Genomic DNA, 6,179 nt, shown 5'->3' with positions numbered 1-6,179 from the left:
GGAGGAGGAGGAGAGCGCGGCCGCGGCGGCGGCGGCGGAAAGTAATGATCATCTGAGTTGTTGGAAAGATGGTGCCCATAGACTTGATGGCTACAGGGATGCCATGAACCTTCAATCTGCAAACAAAACAAAAAGCTCTGTATCTGCAAAGCACAATACAGTGAGTGAGGCACAATAAAACAAGGCGTGTGTACGTACATTCAGAACCAAACGTGATTTACCTCGTCTCCTGTCACCTCTGCTGTGTGGCAGAATCCTAAGCTTCCTGTTTCTCCTTGAGCATGAGTGAGCCTCACCTAATCGGGTGAGCTCTTGGAAATAGGGTGCAGGTTGAGATGAGAGCAGCCAGAGACTTGCTGCTGCCAGGATGTTTCATGCCATGATGGAGAGGTCACATGGCAGGGAATGTAAGGGCTCCCAAGGGTCCGAGATCCTGTCCTGTGAATTCTGTCAACTACTGAAGGAGCTTGGAAGCAGTCTTCCCCAGCCAAGCCCCAGCTGAGAACACAGCCTGGCACCCCCTGAGCACAGGTGCCCGACCCGCAGAGACTGGGAGACAAGAAGCAGGTGTTATTTTAAGCTGCTAAGCATGTGTTTTAGTCAGCTTTTTCACAGCTGTGACTAAAAGACCCAAGCAGAACAACTGTAAAGGAGAAAGAGTTTATTTGGGGGCTCACAGTTTTAGAAGTCTCAGTCCATAGGCTGCTGGCTCCATTCCTCAGGTCTGGAGGTGAGGCAGGGCATCATTGGGGGAAGAGTGTGGCGAGGGAAGCAGCCCACACAATGACCAGGAATTTCAGAGACTCCATTGCCAGATACACAAAGTCACACCCCCAATGCCCACCTCCAGTCACACCCTACCCGCCTTCAGTTCTCACTCAGTTAATGCCATCAGGGGGTTAATTCACGGATTCTGTTTAGACCCTCACAACCCAATTTTCTCTCCTCTAAACCTTTTTGCATTTGGGGGACACCTCACACCCAAACCACAGCTGTCACGCGGCACTGGAAAATTAATACAGCGCCTGCATGACCGCACTGAGCCTGAGCTTCCTGTGAAAAGAGGCCTGCAGGGACCTCCTGGTCCCTCTCCTCACAGCAGTTGTTGCTCAGGTTTGGGCTCCATCCTTGCCCGTCTGGACCTGCAGGGTCCTCAAGGGTGGCCCGTGGCCCCATGTAAGAAAAGAACTCCCACATGCAGGGCGCCTCTGGCCTCCGCATGCAGCACAGGCCCTCTCTACCTGAAGCACACTGTCCACCCCACCAGCAGAGCCTGGCAACCCTCTAGGAGTAGGAAATAAGTGCTTTTCGGTAGATTTTGTTTATTCTATGTTTCATGCACAAATGGGATTTTACACTTAATATCACACACTATTGAATCATCAACTAACTTAATTTACTTCATATTTCAAATATCTCTCCTAATCAAAATACCACCCTTGTGGCCAAACTTATTAAAATTCCAACAATAAACATGTCTCACCTTGAATATATTGAATGCAGAATTTTTTGAAATTTAGGAACTTAGATATTTGAAATATCTGTCCTAGAGCCTCCAACATGGTTATTAAGCCATGATATATTGTAATATAAGGTGTCATGTCATTCAGAGGATCAGGAAAATAGAGTCTCCTCCTCTGAGTCTTATATCTGTGCCCATGCATTTGAAGCCTACATGTATTTTTGTTTGTTGCTTTGGTGTGTCTTGGGTGGATGGCTCATCTGAGTTGTGATTCGTGAACTGGTTAACTTGGAAAGCTGCGACTCTTATGTCCTGTGTAACAATTGTAGTGTGCAGGCCACCAAAGCATGAAGGGCATAATTAACCACCAGGCCTGTAGGTATTATAATTCAGACAAGTTTTCCCCTGTGTGAACACCAGGGACCGTCACCACACACACTGTGAATGAACCCCTATAAGGAGGCAGCACAAAGAAAGGGAAGAAAGGACACTCCAATTTCATCATGAATGTGGAGGAACACTTCTCTTTGAAAATGCATGATGGGCTATCTTAATTCTCTGCTTCTTACTGGTTAGATTTTCAGGGGAAAATATTATGTTATTTTATTCATTTTAAAAGTACAGAATCTTCTTGGAAGGTTGTCCCTGAAAGAGTGTATGTGTGTGTGTGTTTCCGATTGTTATTTTTTAACAAGCTGATAAAAGTAACCACCTAGCCACTGAATCCTTGCTGTATCTTGAGAACCAACTTCCTTAGTAAATTCTGTGGCCTCATGCTATGGACTCTGTTGAGAGCCACAGTTTAGTCAGAATGATGCCTGGCATTTTGCTAGAGGGAATGGTTGAAAGGTGACCCTGCTCCAGGATTAGGGCGGCTCTGGGATTAGGGCGGATCCTGCTGCCTCGGGTGCCCACTACTTTGGAGTTCCCATTGAGTTCTCCCGGGGTTCCGGGAGAATTGGCGCGTGGAGCCCGGTGGAGGGAGTGTGTTCCTGGGAAGTGTGTGTAGAGTGCCGGCGAGAGTTTGGGACTCAATGTCTGTGTCCCCTTCACCAAATTCACCTTGAACCCCTAAGCCCCAATCTGAAGATTTTTAGACGTGGGGTCTGGGGGGGTGGGGGGATCATTAGGCTTAGGTGATGTCGTGAGGGTGGAGCCCCCAGGATGGATGGGATTGTGTCTAACCCTAACCCTAACTCTAAAAAGACTCCCTCTCCTCTCTTTACCAACTCCCCCGCCCCATCATGAGGGGACACAGCAGGAAGATGGCCCTCTGTCACCAGGAAACAGGCCAGCGGTCACTAGATACCAGCTCTGCTGGCACAGCACTTGATCTTGGACTTCCTGCCTCCAGAACTGTGAGCAATAAGTATCTGTCGTTTAAGCGCCCAATGTGTGTTGTTTGGTTATAGCAGCCTGGGCTGACTCAGATACCTCTGTTATAGTTTTACTTTCTTGGCTGAGTACATAATTCGCATATTGAGCCTTAAATATCAAACGATGAGTAGAAGTTGTCCCTGTCAATCTATGATCAAGTGATCAGAGAATGTCCTCTAAACACCCAAAAGTTCAGTTGACTTCCTATTTGGCCAAATTCCAAGTGAGACTTGAAGACTGTATCGTTGGGGTGTTGTGCATTCCCAGGAGGGTGCAGATTACTCTAGTGAATGCCAACCCCCGGCAGGGTAAATATCCTGGACGCTCCGGCTTTCCTTGCACTTCCTCCAGCCAGCCCACCCAGTCTTTCGAGCATGTATTCATGTCCTTGCTTTTTAAAAGAAGCCCTCCACCTTTGTGTGGTCCTCCTGGGCTTTCTACCCTACTTGCCTGATTCCACTCAGGTCAGGTTCTCCTAACAGAGCCTCCACCTGCCTGTCCCAAATCTTCAGCTCTGGCCTGGCTTCATCTGCCCTCCAGTGCACCGAGCCTTCTCTTGGGTCTTGTAAAGATTCTGGATTTTTCAGGTCTAAGTCCCTCTCCAGCACCTCTAGTGCATTTTGCGGGACTCCTATTTTCTTAAACTCTGCCCCACTTTTGTGCTGGGCTCCCCCAGCTTCTCTAGAGGCTCTCTCCTTGCTTCCTCTGTAAGCTCTTCCCCCATGTCCTGGGACTTTGGGTTCCCCCATTCCTCCTTCGTAATTGCCTGCTGGGGTTCAGTGAGCACCTGTTCTCTGAGGAGCCCCCATATGGGCATTGCCTCTAACCTTATGGTCCTTATCTGGACCCAGCCAAGAAGACTCAAGAATTTTTGTCTTTTTTGAAAAAGACAAAAAGTATGACTCCCACAGAGAATTGGCTTACCTTTCACTGCCATTGGCTGGCCAGCCTCCTTCCTGGAGACTGTCTGCTACGGAAGAGCTGGTCCCACTCTGGACCTTGATCCCTGCTCTCCATGACAGCTTCCACCTTCTATCCAGATACCAAGGGGTCATTTTTTATGTCCTAGGGTTGAAGTTCCTCCAAAGAGAGCTTGAGATTGGTTAGCAAGTCACCATTAGGAAAGAAGATCCCCTGATGGACGGAATGCATGTCCTTGGCTCTCTGCTCTTCAGAGGCTACCAGCCCACGTGCTAATGGGTCCGGAGGCAGGCCACCTGGAGCACAGCAAGGTGGTCTGTGCTTGGAGAGCTCCATGGAAGCACGTGTGAACACAGCAGGCCCTTGGGCGCTCCTCAGATGGACTGCGGAGCTGGCAGGCCTCACATGCCTGCCTCTGTGCCCAGCATTCTGGACGTGTGCTGGCAAAGGCTTTTAGCAGCTGGCACCCTGGTGTTAGTTTGTACTGGCTCACCAGTGATGGAGCTGGACAGCAGCAATGCCTTCCCTCTGCACAGGGTGGGGAGGCAGTGTGGGACTTGACCCCTGGACTCATTCCCCACCATGATTTTATAGTAAGTAGAAATATGGAAACAGGCAGATAGAACAAGACCTTAGTGTCTTCTAAACTAGGGCCAGGAGGAAAATCCAATTATCCCCATGCGCCCCCCGCCCCCCACCAAGAGCAGCAGTGGGTCAAAACCCAGTCTTAACTTATTTTTTTATAAACCGTTCCTGCTTCTGGTTTGGAGCAATCATATAATACCTTAATACTAAGTAGGTTAAAGAGTCATTTTAATGAATTCATAAAATCTGCTGCATTTTTCTCAAATTCAATGAACTCTACCTTGAGTATGTCAAAGGTTTTTGAGTTTGAAGAGCTTGAAAGACAAATGTCAAGATGCAGGGAATTGCTTTTTCCACTAACATTTACAGCTCTTTACAAAGATCAATATAAACCTCATGGAGTCAGACCAAACACCCCTGCAACTATGGTTGACACTTAGTGTCTGCGGTTCTGGCTCTGCGTCCTGTGCTGCCAGGTCTGGCTTTCTGGACAGGAAGCTCCCTGTGGCACTACAGTTATTTTTAGCCATGCATTTTTGATTAGAGATAGAGTTTGGCTGCCGTGTGACTCAATAGGAGCCGTGTTATCGGTTTCACACTGGCTTTTTCTTTCTCTCTTTTTTTGCAATGCTAGAGATTGAATCCAGGGCCTTGGGTGTGCTCCAAAACCTTATCGCTGGGTTTTTAATTGAGACATTATGGCACATATCTTGAAAATTTGCCCCTTTTGGAAAGAATGTTCTGGAAATTGTAGTTGTGTCCTGCCAACACAAAGCTCTGGGAAAACAGGACTTAGGTCTTCAGGGCTGACTTGGCCTAGTGCCTTCTCAACAGAGACTTGGAGAGTGAATGAACACCTGAATGAGTAGATAAAGCATTCTTTCTTTCCCGTCCTTTCCTCTTAAACAGGTTTATAGTTGTAATTTCCTAGAAGTTAAAATGCTTTCCCTACCCCATTCTTCTTGCACTGGTTAGCAGAATTACATACCATTACACACATGGGAAATGAATTATGTATGCACCTATTAATGCACATATATGTGTGCATGTATGTATGTGTATGTATATTTTATGAAGGCAGAGAAGGCTGGCATCACAGCCTCATAATCTGAGGTAGGACCTTTGAATAATACATACAATTCTATTTCTGCAGGTTATGAGTGCCCACAGATAATCTAATTTCATCCACGGCAAAAAAGTACAATTCCCACTGCTGACAAAATTCCAACACAAACCGAAATTTCTGCTGTAGATACAATCCTTGGACAGAAGGAAAAGCCCCCTTGGGCTGGGGATATAGCTCAGCTGGTAGAGTGCTTTTCTTGCATGCACAAGGCCCTGGGCTCAATATCCAGCACCACAAAAAATAAAAATAAAAAAGCCTCCTCTTCTATTCTGTTTTAGGTTCTTTGATTCTATGACCAGTTGCCAGCTGGGTGTGCAACAGCTCTTTAACTCCAAGTGGTTCTGATAGGGTACAGACAGATGTGGGTGGACCCACTGTGCTGACCCCTCACATGCTTTATCTTTTAAAAAGCAATTCACCTGCAGCCCTGCTTTGCTTAAGTGTATAGGATATGTCACATTCCTCAGCAAACTACCTGTTATTTGCGGGAGAAATGTAGGCCTGAGATAATGTCCACAAGAGAAACCCAAGTTACCCTGAATGGGGGGACTTTTGTGACCCTTATACAGATCAAATCCCAGAACTCAGGGCGATAAGGATGATTCCACATAACCATAAAATTTGTAAGAACAAGTTCCAATTAGAACCCATCAGCATGGGTCAAAGTGACCTAGAGTGTCCATGGCAGTGGGGACTGGAAAGTCATCC

Source organism: Marmota marmota, unplaced genomic scaffold (assembly GCF_001458135.2).
Source record: "Marmota marmota marmota unplaced genomic scaffold, marMar, whole genome shotgun sequence".
NCBI lineage: Eukaryota > Metazoa > Chordata > Mammalia > Rodentia > Sciuridae > Marmota > Marmota marmota.
This window is presented reverse-complemented; position numbering follows the sequence as displayed.